This window comes from Eptatretus burgeri, chromosome 14 (assembly GCF_056783735.1).
Source record: "Eptatretus burgeri isolate ZD-2024b chromosome 14, Ebu_testis_v1, whole genome shotgun sequence".
Lineage (NCBI taxonomy): Eukaryota > Metazoa > Chordata > Myxini > Myxiniformes > Myxinidae > Eptatretus > Eptatretus burgeri.
Window position 1 is genome coordinate 22,581,621 of NC_140974.1, and position 14,853 is coordinate 22,596,473.

The 14,853-nt window shown below is 40.6% G+C and overlaps 1 long non-coding RNA gene across 1 annotated transcript in view; it reads right to left on the bottom strand.

Annotated features, from left to right (window-relative positions):
- Window positions 1-233: 233 nt before the first annotated feature.
- The window catches only part of LOC147012782 (uncharacterized), an 83,617-nt gene continuing 68,997 nt past the window's right edge, over window positions 234-14,853 (bottom strand). Inside the window, exons 2-3 of the long non-coding RNA XR_015050952.1 lie at window positions 5,947-6,091; window positions 234-2,244 (exon numbers count right to left, since the gene is read on the bottom strand). This is a non-coding gene — a long non-coding RNA (uncharacterized LOC147012782). The remainder of the gene's footprint in view (window positions 2,245-5,946; window positions 6,092-14,853) is intronic.

Here is a 14,853-nt window from a genome sequence, read left to right on the forward strand (position 1 = left end):
CCATATTTTTTGTTTGACTATTGTGCTTTAGTAGTACTGTATACATCATTGAATTGTTTTCAAGATTAATACAGAATTAGCACCAACATATATATATATATATATATATATATATATATATATATATATATATATATATATATATATATATATATATATATATATATCAGCAACTTGGAGGGGGAGCTGTAATAAATATAGTGCTCCGTAGTGTTGCTGAACTGGATTTGACGACGAAGAAGCTTGTGATTCAAAAATGTGTGTCCATGTGGATTAGAACCCAGAGTCTAAAGAACAAGCACAAAGAGACCATTTATTTATTTATGCAAATATGATGGAATCTTTGACTTATCCTCCCCTTCCACCCCACCCGGATGATCTATGCATGCCCCTTCCTTTCAGTTTCCTCCCAAACATATTTCCATTCTCTACCCACCTCCCCCATACTCACAAGCCCTCTTTTGTCTCCCCTATTATCCTCTTCCATTCCTCTTCTCAAGCTTTTTATTTCCACCTCCTCCTCCCCTGCTGCCACATGTGCATAATAAATAGATGGCCCCAAATAATATTTATAGTCGAAGACATTGTCGTACTACATAATAATCATCAGATGGACCTTTAAGGCCATGGTGCAGTTAGGATTTGCTCCCCAATCTTTACAGAGTGCCACAAAGTCAGCACCTCAAACAGCCTCTTCTGGTCCAGGGCCAACCAGCTGCGTTATTGTGGTGGGAGTATTCTCCCAAAATCTGGAGGTCCCAAAGTCAAGTATGTGGTGTCTTAAAATCTCCCTCCTTGGCACAGCTTGAGTGAGTGGTGGTGAAGTTACTGAATCTGATGGGAACTTCTTCATATCCTCTTCTGCCCCTCCCACATCTATGTGTCCTCATGGAGCATTTCTCACTCTGTGTTGTTCTTTGTAACAATCTTCTAAATCTGCGTGTGGTTTACCAACCCACACCCTCCCCCCTCCCACCCACCAGCTGTGACGACTCCATATACGAGGCTTTTTCCTCGAACATGGATTGTCTGCAGTCATCCCATTCCAATTCTTTATAATCTGTGGAGACTTTAGTTGCCACTAATCTAGTTGACTGTGTATCGGTCCTCAATTTACAGTCTCCAACATTACAGCAAGCGTCTCACCATCTTCAAAATGCTGGTAGCTGGTGAAATCTGGTTCAGGTGAACATTTCCTTTCATTTTGTTGAACTCTTGAAAAAGCCAAATACCTTCACCCTGCCTTGATTGAAAAGGCCAAGGTCACCATTCCCTTCCTTCTCATACCCACCCTTTTCCCAATCAGATTCTTCCTTGCAACATGTGCATTTCTCTTCAACTAAGGTTGAGAAATTTCAAGCCAATATTGACAACGATGCAACTGCACCCGATGTCATTGTTGCTGCAATCCTCAGAAAAGGTGCTTCTGCCTTGTCCTCTCCTCTTTCCTTGCTCTTCTTCAGGTGCTTCACAGAGAGTCACTTGCTTTCACCTTGGAAAGCTGTCATTGTCAACACTAGTCATAAGAAGACATCCAAGTCTGATTCACTCACCCACATACTGGGCAGCTTTCTGCACTTTTATTGTTGTGGACACCAGGTATTATCCCTTCGATCTTCTGTCGTTCATTGCTGTAAACTGCAGGCATTATTCCATCTCCAACTCTGTAATCTCTGAACATCAATTCAGCTTCCACCATGGCTTTTCTACTATTGATACACTGTTGCCCTTTATTCATTAACTAGCAAATACAACCCATCGCTTTTCTGATGGGAAAACTAAGATGTGGGGGAGGGGAGGTGGGGAGTGGGAGCAAAGAGGGGTGGGGGGCACGAGGAAGGGGGTGAGGAAAGGAGAGAGAGAGAAGGAAGAGGGGAGAGGAGAGTGAGAAGGAACAGGAGAGAGGAGAGTGAGGAAGAGGGGAGAGGAGAGCGAGGAAGGGGGGGGGAGGAGTGAGACGAAGCCTCACCTCACGTTGCTATGCACTCTAGGAGGGGGAAGGGATAAAGGATGATGGGGGAGGGAGGGGGGTCGTGGGGGCACTGCACGGTGGCACATCCTTCGCATGGCTTTGATGCTGCAACACATCCCCCCACATGAATTTGGCTCCCCAGATGGTGTCGGTGTTGCAGCACATATGCTCACCACATGCAGAAGCACATGGTTTGTGAGACAGCTGCATAACCTCCTCAACAGCGCCACACACAATCGGCCCAGGTGCGAGTTTTAGTGAAGATCGCGCGCCTGTGAAACCCACACACCGCACACACGTAACCAAGCATGCAGGCGTGCACACACCCCACAGAGAGTAAGCTGTACCAATTTGTACCATGTCCATGTGTGCTGTCCATATACCTCTTCATTTTCAGCAACTGCTGACTTTTAATATATTGCAGCAACTATTAGTATACTTACATTAATATTTTGTTATGAAAGCAGATCGCACAACATGGTGCAAAGAAAAAAACACCCTCTTCATTTGCAACAACAAAAAAGTACCTCTTTGCTTGCAGAAACTGCTGACTTAATATTTTGCTGCAACTATTAGTATATTGATATTAATATTTTGTCATGAAAGCAGATCGCACAAAATGGTAAAACAGAAAATTGCAAATGTAACAGCCAAAAAACAGGACCCCTGTGGACATGAACCCTGTGGACAAAACAGGACCCCTGTGGACTGCAACATTATAACATGCAAAAGCAGGGTATAGAGCATGCTGTGCACTCAAGGAAGTTCCACTTTCTGCACCTTCCTTAATCTTTCTTCACGAAATATAATCGTCCGAACAGTAGAAAAAATTTAAGCTTAATGCTTTGCTTAAATAAATACACTAAGTGATACAAATCACTAATTTATTAAAATTTTCATATTTCACTCCAGATTTCAACACTTATTTAGTCCACGAGATCCGATTCTCAAATCCAACATAATCTTCTAATTATATATTTATTTAGTCCATGAGAGTAGATCGTGTTTCCAAATCAAGCCGTGTTTGATTAGGTTGAACAAAATGGTGAATTAAGACCGCTGCAAGTTGACAGGGGATGACCAAGGATGATACCTTGCTAAGGGATAATTATATAAGGCCGTTAATTATCTCCCAAAGGGGTGTCTAAATTAATCCAAACACCCAACACACACACACACACACACACACACACACACACACACACACACACACACACACACACACACACACACACACACACACACACACACACACACACACACACACACACACACACACAAGAGATCAGAGCAATGTCATGAGTCTTTAATAATGTACAATAAACCCTCAAATATTGCGGCGGTTAGGTAGGTTTCTGAAAAATGCCGAGATAGTTAAAACTGCGATTGGATCATGGAAACTGAGGGCCAATGGGAAAAGGGGGGGGGGGAGTTCATCGAGGAAATGTAGAGGAAGGTGTGTGTCAGCTAAAAAGAAAAGAAAACAATTTAAATAAGCATGAAAATATGTATAAAGCATGTTAACATTGAAATAATTATGTATAAAGCATGTTAACATTGAAATAAATATGTATAAAGCATGTTAACATTGAAATAAATATGTATAAAGCATGTTAACATTGAAGTAATTATGTATAAAGCATTTTAACATTGAAATAATTATGTATAAAGCATGTCAACATTGAAATAAATATGTATAAAGCATGTTAACATTGAAATAAATATGTATAAAGCATGTTAACATTGAAATAATTATGTATAACGCATGTTAACATTGAAATAATTATGTATAAGGTATGTTAACATTGAAATAATTATGTATAAAGCATGTTAACATTGAAATAATTATGTATAAAGCAAGTTAACATTGAAATAATTATGTAAAAGCATGTTAACATTGAAATAATTATGTATAAAGCATGTTAACATTGAAATAAATATGTATAAAGCATGCTAACATTGAAATAAATATGTATAAAGCATGTTAACATTGAAATAATTATGTATAAAGCATGTTAACATTGAAATAAATATGTATAAAGCATGTTAACATTGAAATAAATATGTATAAAGCATGTTAACATTGAAATAAATATGTATAAAGCATGTTAACATTGAAATAATTATGTATAAAGCATGTTAACATTGAAATAATTATGTATAAAGCATGGTAACATTGAAATAAATATGTATAAAGGATGTTAACATTGAAATAAATATGTATAAACATGTTAACATTGAAATAAATATGTATAAAGCATGTTAACATTGAAATAATTATGTATAAAGCATGTTAACATTGAAATAATTTTGTATAAAGCATGTTAACATTGAAATAAATATGTATAAAGCATGTTAACATGGAAATAATTATGCATAAAGCATGTTAACATTGAAATAATTTTGTATAAAGCATGTTAACATTGAAATAAATATGTATAAAGCATGTTAACATGGAAATAATTATGCATAAAGCATGTTAACATTGAAATAATTATGTACAAAGCATGTTAACATTGAAATAATTATGTATAAAGCATGCTAACATTGAAATAAATATGTGCAAAGCATGTTAACATTGAAATAAATATGTATAAAGCATGTTAACATTTAAATAATTATGTATAAAGCATGTTAACTTTGAAATAAATATGTATAAAGCATATTAACATTGAAATAACTAGTACGTGCCCGTAAAAAAAAAAAAAAATAAATAAAATAATAATAATAAATAAATAAACCACACAGGCCGTTTCTTCGCTCTCACGTGACCCGGAAGTTCGATATTATTCACAGTTACGATTATTCGCAATTTATTTTTAATACCCAATTATTCAATTAGCGCCAACGTATTTTACCTTTTCGCAATGTCGTGGCAAGGAAAAACAAAAAGAGAAGAGAAGAGAGAGAAAAAATTTACTTCCTGGTTCGGAGCATACCAGCACTCTGATGTTCCCAAAATTTATACACCGTCTAATATGAAAACGATCACAACTTGGGCCATTGTGTTTATCTATAAATGCGCAGAAGAAATCGAGAAATTATTAGAATACACGAAGTCATCACTCTCCGGAAGCCCGTATGTTGTAACCCGTAATGGGGAACGCGGCTGAGCTTCCCTTCCCCATTGGCCACGCCAACGCAACAACGTGTCTTCCCATTGGTTTGGTAAATAAATGGCCATAACTTGGGAAGCACTTGTCTGATTAATATCAAACCTTGAAAAGGCACATACTCAGGTCCGCAGCAATATACCTGGCAAGTTTCAATTCGATCGGACCAGAGGTTGTCGAGAAACAGCGGTCACACGCACACACACACACACACACACACACACACACACACACACACACACACACACACACACACACACACACACACACACACACACACACACACACACACACACACACACACACACACACACACACACACACACATTGCTGGAATTATAGATAGATTATGTATAAAGGATGTTAACATTGAAATAAATATGTATAAAAAACATGTTAACATTGAAATAATTATGTATAAAGCATGTTAACATTGAAATAATTATGTATAAAGCATGTTAACATTGAAATAAATAAATAAATACAGTATAAAACGAGAAGGGCACTCGGTAGAGCGAATATATCTGCCATGTAATGCCTGATCCACGAGAACATTTCGGGCCCAATACATTTTTCAGATATCATGCTATATATCGTCTTTGGCCCAATCTCTCAATGGTCCCTTCATGTGCAGCCTTATGGCTTCTGGTTGCATCATTGGTTAGAAACACAGCTATGCCACTGATGCAGTGCCCCCATGACCTGTGCATGGTGCTCATTTCGCCAACCTCAGAAGGATGACAGGCTGAGTCAACCCCACCTGGTATTAATTCAGCGACCAACAAGGCTCAAACTCAGGACCCTAGGATCCCAAGTCAGCTACCCTAACCGCTCAAACTATGAAGCCAACACCAGACTTACCTTAATGGTGAATAATCACTTAAAAAATTATTGTAGTCAGATCTGGATCCGGATCTTCAGCAAAATCGAATCAGTTCATCCTTGTCACACACCCATCCTGCCCAACAAGCTTCATCTAGATCTGTCCACAACTTTTTGAGATATTCTGCACACAGACAGACAAACAGACAGAGAGGGGGTGAAAAAAATACTTCCTTCACCTTTGGTGGTAGAAGTAATGAACAAAAACACAAGACTTTTACCTGTTAAATTTATTACAAAACAGAGAAGTGATTTTTACAAAATATTGAGGTGAGTGAGGGCAAACGTATGACGTACTCCTTCTTACTGTCCTCTGCAGTGAGTGAGGTTCGTGATTCACAAGGGGAAATTTTTAAATTCTACAAACACGAATGCACATGACTGCAGATTCATTAAAAATGCTTACAAATTATCAGTTTAAAGCTCGCTCTTTTGGCCAGTATGCATGGGTCACTGTATTTGTGGATGTATATTGGTGAATGCACAGAAATGAATGATTAAAATCAGTTGTTACGTGATATAAATATGATTTTACACGAATTGGTGAAACTCCGGGAATGATGAAATTGATGTAATGAGCTGACTTTACCATAGAGGGCAATATTTTATTGGAAACCGCTTCACGGAAAGTTCTAGAAGATTCTGGCTGTGTCTTCGATGAAAGGTTCCCTCACCAACTGATCATTTTGGTGTGGTGCCATCCAAGCCAGAATGAGACGGAATAGAGAATCCAATGTGATCCGACCCTCTCCGTCCTCAATTTAACTTGTGATATTGGATAAGTGAACAAAGTTTCATTTTCTGGAGTTGCTTGTGGACATATGAAGCCAATTATAATCAGGTTGAAAAAGTAAATCATTCCAGGCTGTGTGCTGGGAAGAAGTCCTTTGAGCTCCACAATCATCTTGAAAGGACCAGCGTTACGAGACACCCTTGATTTGGGTAATCGAGTACGACGTGAACAGATCGACACGACAAGGACATCGAACGAGCACAATGCGACGGGAGTTGATGTTGGACAGTACCGACTGTCCATGACATTATCATGTGGGAGTTGGGCCGGCAGGACAAAGACACTGTCTGAAGATACCTCAATGTGGGAATCGGAGTTGTACATTGTGTGTGTCGGTGAATCTCATCATTTGACTGTATCTGTTGATTAAGAATACAAGTTTAGTTTCATCTGTTACATTACTTTCTATGTTCATTGTTCAGTCCCCCAGAAGTCACAGACTCCATCTAACAAGGATCCTTTCTATTGACAGCCGACCTGAACGATCATGACTACTCATGAGTCCATATCTTGGGCTTGCATTCATTAGCTGGGTTTGGCTTACCGACCATTTGAACCCTTAACACAAATAAACAAAACAACAGAAGGCCCTGTTTCCAATTTTTATTTCAGATACGATGTAACTTTTGATGTGATGACGAATTAGAATCCAGTGAACTCCCCTGAAGACGATGCAGGTGAGGGTGCTGAAGGGGACGCAGGTGAGGGTTACGGTTAGTAAGTCAAGGCAACTGGACGAGAAGAAAGAATGAGGTCCAGGATATGCTGCACATAAGTAGCCATGCAGGAATTGTGGGTAGATGGGGGAGGGGTGGGTAGTGAGACCATTGTTTGTGGGGAATGGTGGTGGGAGATGGTTTATCTCATACAAACACACACATGTAGCAGACACACACACACACACACACACACACACACACACACACACACACACACACACACACACACACACACACACACACACACACACACACATACACACACGCATGTGCAGCTGCTTTATGCACGTTTGGTTGGAGATGGTCTTAGAACTGTTATGCGTGCGGCTTTTAGAAGGTAGTTTATGTGCGGCTGGTGGGAGATGGTTGTTACATCTGCAAAAACTGCGAATACGTTAATCACAGGGCCGCGAATGTAGAAGCAGGTCACATTTTATGACCCGCGAAGACGTGGGGTCCGCGAATATCGAATCTGCAAATGTCACGATTTCACAGTACTTAAAAGCAGGAAATCTAAAGTAGTCACTCTTCTTAAATCATTGGATCGATTGTTGAACTCCATTATTTGTTTACATAGCCAACACCTGGAAGAGATGCAACACCTGAAGCTTCTCAGTTTCAGTGTCTTTAAAAGTACTTTTTGGTCAATCATAACGTCAAATCTGCTTATAAGGATAGTGCTTTGTTACCGACTGCAGAGCCAAGTCCATTCTGAGCCACACAGAGGTCGTTAGTGTGCAAGGCCTCATCCATAACAACATGGATTCTGACTACGGGCTGCTGCATTTGCTTCCCCGGAAGCTTTTCCTTCATTTCTCCCACAGACACCTCACCTCCACGACTCAAGGTCACCCTTCCATCTTCCAGTCCAAGCTGGATGCTCACCATCATTCCTTTACTGTCTCATTTGTGGAACCAACTCCTTGCATCTGTTATATTGTGGCCTTCCCTCCTGTCTTTCAACAGTGCCATCCATCATCTCAGGTTTTCTCCCATTCCCAATCTCTTTTCATCTTGCTGCCACCCCGATTATGTATTCATTTATTTTGTTTAACCCCTACCCCCTGTACCACTAAACTATTCATTTGTCATGTATCCCTGCATTTGTGTGTCTGATCCTCTTTTCCTTGCTCTCTTCTCTCTTTCTCTCTCTTTTCTCTCTATAACCTGATGTTTTCTGTTTAAGGAGAGGCAAAGCCAGCACAGGATTTATGGGGCATCAATGCTTCCATGGAGAACACTTTGCATTGATGTGCATCGTACTTTTCGGGAAGAAACTTTAACCTCAGTACTTTCAGCTATCCCCCGCATAAGCTCTCCTGTATCATCGTCTATCAACGTATAAACCATCCCAAGCATACTTAACACCACTTTTGGAGGATTTTGGCCTTCCTACTTGACTGCTTCTATTGTAACGTTTTCACAAGCTAAGACTTGGATTTTTATCTGCTTTTCAAGTGCTAATTCCTTCCGAAGTACCATAGTATTCACCACACATACTTATTAGAGTCCACTTTCTAATTGCTTGCATAATGCAGTGGATGCTATTGTTGCGGTCGCGGGAACCGAGACACCAGCTTGTCACTCAGGGGGATTAATCCCCGGTTGTCCTCGGTAGAGCCGTACCTGGGGCCACCGCTCACAATTAACATTGTGGTACGGTGGGTTGTTTTAAAACCCCGAACGCCACCCAGTCAACCATGAGTTCCAGTGTCCACCATCTAATTATGCCGTTTTACTAGAGATCACGTGGTTGCCTGAGCGGGGAGCGCGCCCTCGGCAAAGCACCAATGTTATCTGATTAGATTTTAATTATGGCGGCCGAGCATTTAAACTGCTTTGTGTGTCCCGACGATTTTTGGTCAAATCTGTGGTAATTACCTCCCAGTCTATCTAGGTTTGGATAATGCGAGACCAATGGAAGGAAAGGACAAACATGGACAGGTTGAAAGTCAACAAATGATTTATTAATAATAAAAAAATAAATAAAAAGAACTTTTTATTTTATGAGGTAAATAAATGAATAAATTCCAAAGCAATCGAAATGAATAATTACTCAGGCAAAATCAATCAAAATGAAAGGAAAGAGACAGAGAGCAGATGCTTATCGGGGGTTGACTTACTTACAACTAAACACAGCCAAGGGTACCCAGCAGATCATTCAAGGGGGAGAAGAGTCGTCTCGCTCACCAGAGAGAAGTCTTCCGTGAAGTGAAAACGTTCTGAAATGTGTGTGTGCATGTCTTGTCTATCGTCAGCACCCAGCCTTGCTGTGCACCCACTCGCGAACAGCCTTGAACGCCAATCGACGTCTGGGAGGGCACCAAGATCGTCTGACACGGGTTTAGACCCTGGTGCTGTGACACGGGCAGCTCCTCACACTTCACAAAACTGGTGACGTCCAGTGACCCACATGGTCCGTTGGTGACTGACCCGCGCCTCACTCGTTGTGACTGACCCGTGCGTCACTCGTTGTCGACGCTGCTCACACCCACACGCTTGCTCAAGTACTGGGAAGGACGCTTCCTCTCTGGCTTTCTTTCTCCTTCTTGCTTACACACTCGCTTCTTTCTCACTTTCTATCCCTCCTTTTTTTTTTTCTAATATCTGCGGCCTGTCTTGGCGGGTGCCAAGTCCCCCCCAAGCTCACCCCACCCCACTTGTGTACCGTTACATGAAAACCCGTGCGCTCGAAAAAAGGCGGGCGTCGGCGCTCGTGAAAAATATGTACATAAATGTTGCTGAGGAAAAATAAGGCAGGCGCCAGCGCTCGTGAAAGAAATGTGTGTAAACGTGTCTGTCGTAAAGAAACAAAAAAAGCTTCCCACAAGAGAGGGATCTATTCTTTACCCTTCTCAACGCATCACATTTAAAATCCCATTAGACATGGGGATGGGGCTAATCTGGACATGCATTTAAGGAAATAACTGTCCGAGGACCTGGATGTGTGGATGCATTCATCAGATGGGATTCTGAAATCCGTAACATGATAAACACACACACACACACACACACACACACACACACACACACACACACACACACACACACACACACACACACACACACACACACACACACACACACTTGTATATTGAATCATCAAAAAACCTGATTCCTGGACTATTATGAGTATTTCATTCATATCAATTTTTGAACGCCCCTCGTCATTCTCCCACAAAGCCTTGATATCTGTGCAGGAAAACAGTCTTCGTCTGACGACCTATTAAGGGACTACGTGCAAGAATTCCTGCGCATGCTTTCAGTTTATTTCGATGACTTGAGTTGTATAATCCTGGCAGAAAGTAAATTGTATTTATGTTTCACCCCTGTTTGCCTGTCTGGTTGTGGACGGATTCAGACAAAACTTGATGGACAGGTTGGGTGTATGACAAGGTCAAGGCAAATCGATTTGGTTCAGGTCTGTGTACAGATCCGGCTTATCAGAGGGATACAAAACGTAAACTGTTCAGCCTGGCAGATGTCTACCAAGTGCTGTTCTAGTAATGGACTTCAAATCAGAGGGCTAAGAAGCCAATTAAACAAGTACCAGATAAAGACTAATGGGCAAGTCCTTGATAGAAGTCACAGCAAAGTAAAAGATCAGCTGGTATGAGATATCTGAAGTCCAAAAGTATGGAGGCGTGCACAGGGCCCTGCAACGTTCACGTATGGAGAATGTTGGTTGACATTGGCAAATTGCCATGCAGGCTCTGCATTGCCATACCCTTCCAGTTTTATTGATTTAACATAATTCACCCTGAAAAGGAGAATTTTCTTCAGCTTTCCCGAGTGGCAGGCCTCAGGCCTTGCTGCCCACGTTCCATATGCGTGCTCAAATCTGTCGCCCAGAAAGACAGGCGCATCGTTTGCCAAACTTTATTTAAATCTCTTTTAAAATCCCCAGTTTTATTGCTTTTCCTTATTTTAGAAAAAAATGATGCTTTGCAACAGGACATGCTGGCTTTTTGAAGCAGGTGTTTTTATGTCTGTATTGATAGAATATTATATTTGCATGTTTGTAACTTCCATTTAAAACTGTTTGCAGAAGCATGCTCCACATTGCAAAAAAAATATTTATTTATTTATTTATTTTTATATACAATGTCAAGGCTCATATAAGAGTTAACACACAGAATGTATAACAAGTGGAGCAGGAAACAAGATGGATGGGAGAGGGAAGCACGGAACAGTGAGGACACAGAGGCATGAGGAAATCTGTGAAAGGGAGAGGGATGGGGTGGGGTACACAGGGTAAACAAGATGGACACTGCAGCGACTTTCAGGAAGGAAAGCAGGGAATTTGAAGGAGGTGAGTTTGGGGTGGATTAATGGGGGTAGAAAAGATCATGGTATTGAATGTGGGAAGATAAGAGATGAAAAATGATGTATCATTAGCTTAGTGAACAGGCTCTTTCGTCTTTTTGACTCTTGAAGTCATTTCAGCTTTTAGAACACTTTTGCCTGTTTGTCAATTTATTGATATGCCACTGTTATAATGTATACTGTTCTGTTTGCTGAAAGAAAGGGTTTCTGTGCAAATGCTCTTTGTCTCTGTCTCTGTCTCTCGTTTGTTGTTGTCTGATGTAACCCTGAAACTTGTAAAGGCCAAATGTGAATTTACTCACAGCACTCCATGAAAACTTTTGAACTTTTGTTTGATTCTGCCATGAATATTCATAACAGAATGGTCTGGACAAAGCAGATCGGAAGTTTAAACAAGACCAACCAGAATAAATTTGCTTATTTGTGCAAAATTTGCTACCAAGTCAAAAATGCATTTGCTTGACTTGGAGGAGAAACTAAGGATTTTGAATCATCTTTGCTTAAATGTGGTTGCTCTGAGGTTGACCCACAGTTGATGGAAACATTTTCACAGAGAATAATACTAAAAAATAGGGCTTGCAACTGTGTGCTGCACATGCTGATGATGATATGAGGCAGATGCTTTGTGTTGCATATGGAAAGAATCAGGCCCTGCCTGGGCTGGGGGATTCCAGACTCCATGACACACAGTCCTCTGGGTGAGAGGGAGAGAGAAAGAGAGGAAAAGAGATGGGTAAGAATGGAGGACCATGTGGGAAAACTGTGTGATTTGTACTCGAAAGAACAAAAAAGCAAAACTAGAGGCTAAGACATAAATGATGGGGAGAGGGAAAGGCTACTTAAACTGCTAAAGTGTCATGGAAGTGGAATGAGGAAAGTTAGACCCCGATATTTCTGGAGATATGGAGAGGATATGCAGAAAAAGGGTGGTATAGATCGAGTCCTTGAAAGGAAATCTTCAGGTTCCCTAGACAGTATGGCACAGATAAGGCAGTGGTAAATTGTAAGAGGACATAATAGAGAAGAGGGTGGTGGCAGGAACAGAAACGTACAAAAAAATATATCAAAAAAAAATAGAGAAGAGATGAGACAGACAGACAGACCGATAGTGAGACTGCTGGTGTTAAACAGTAAAAAATTTTATTGTAAATACTCGTGGGACAGGAGAGGGGAAGATGCAGTTTAGCAAAAAAATGTCATGGAGAGTTGCATGCAAACACGATCTCAATATAAGTGCAGATGTAAGATGAAAGGTCTTTGGGTGAGTTAAGAGGTGTGGTCCATGTCTTCATTAGATGCTTGGACCTGGTCTTATTTAGAGGCTAATGCTATAAAAAACAATGAGACCCACATGGGATTATTTCTGGGAAAGGCCTATTATGTTTGTGGGAAAGTTGATGAAAACAGAGAAAAAAATAAAGGAGAGTACAAGAATATATATCAAAAATCGAAGACACCAGTCTTCTGATGAGAAATTTCATGGCTTTCAAGTTTATTTTTGTACCATTGGAGGGAGGATCGGTGTTGTTTATCAGAAGTTTTCCCACCCAGACTTTGAGCGTAATTTTTGTCTCCACCTCTTTCTTTCAGCTTAATAATTCCTGGCACTACTCTGATCTATGATCTCCATAATCACCCCACCCTTTCCCATTGACTCACAGGATGATATGTTGGCCCAAACAACATACTCATTGCCAAAATAACCAGTGACAATCCTCATTTGCATAGAAATACATTCACTCCTGCAAACATGCACAATACTGTGCAAAAGTTTGTTATTCCGATGATATTCATACTTAAGGGTAAATTCATCAAATAATTTATCAGTGATAATAGTCTTCCATGTTTGTTATTTTAACGTGAATTACAGCCTTTATAAATGCACATGAAAGAAACTGCAAAAGTTAACCAGAACGGCACTTGGTAGAGCACATACCTTTGCCAGGCTGAACAGTTTACGTTTTGTATCCCACTGATAGGCCAGACCTGGATCTGGATCTTCACCAAAATCGAATCACTTCCTCCTTGGCACACACCCATCCTGTCTTCTTGGGTTCTTCTTGTTCTTCTCTGTTACCAGGTAATCGCATATTTCCTGGATAAGACTCATGTGCAGATGCTGTTGTGGCCATACGAACAATTGAAGCACATCAGCTGTAACGTTTTGCTCCAAATATTGTTTTACACCATTGAAAGTGTATTTTGGATCATCTTGTTGAAAAATGAATCCTCTTCCAATTAAACGATTTCCACTAGGAACTGAATGGTGCTGCAGTACCTGCTTGTACTTCTCTTTTGTTAGTGTCCCATTGATTGTAACAAGTTTTCCGACACCAAAAGGGTTGAATTGATTCGGTGAGAGCTAATTGGTTATTCCCTCCATATACAGGTGAGAGATGTGGGTGGGTCTTCAGTTTATGGGAAACCAACCCACACTAACAGATTACTGGATTTTAACTCCTGTAAGCCAATCTCCCAAAAATGCAGTGTATCACTGACCATAGCATCTTGGGCATGGATGGTGTCATCATTCAAAGCCAATGCAATTAAATAAATCATATTAGAGGAGTCCTGCTCAAAAAATGGGTACAGCAAGGGGATACTCCCCACCTTGAAAGAACCAAAGTGAACAGAACGGAAGAGCCAGACACACTTGGGCGCTGTGGACTGGCATACTACCTGGGCCTTTCTGAAAGGATTGGCAGGATAGTACATGACACATGGATAAGTGTAACCTACAAGCCTCTACACACCATCCATAATGTCATCTCAAAACTGAAGGACCCAACACTAACTGGTGATAAATCTAGAGTAGTTTACCATTCATCATGCAAAGACTGTGACCAATTCTACATTGGTGAAACCAGAAGAAATTTAAAACAATGGCTAGATGAACATGATGGAGCAATTAAGCTTGGAAAGGTGATTCGGTCAGCCATAGCACACCATTGCCAGCAATCTGGCCAGAAATTTGACTTTGATGGGCACCGTGTCCTACACACTACATCGAACAAACAACAGAGGTTGATTTTTGGAGGCATGGCACAT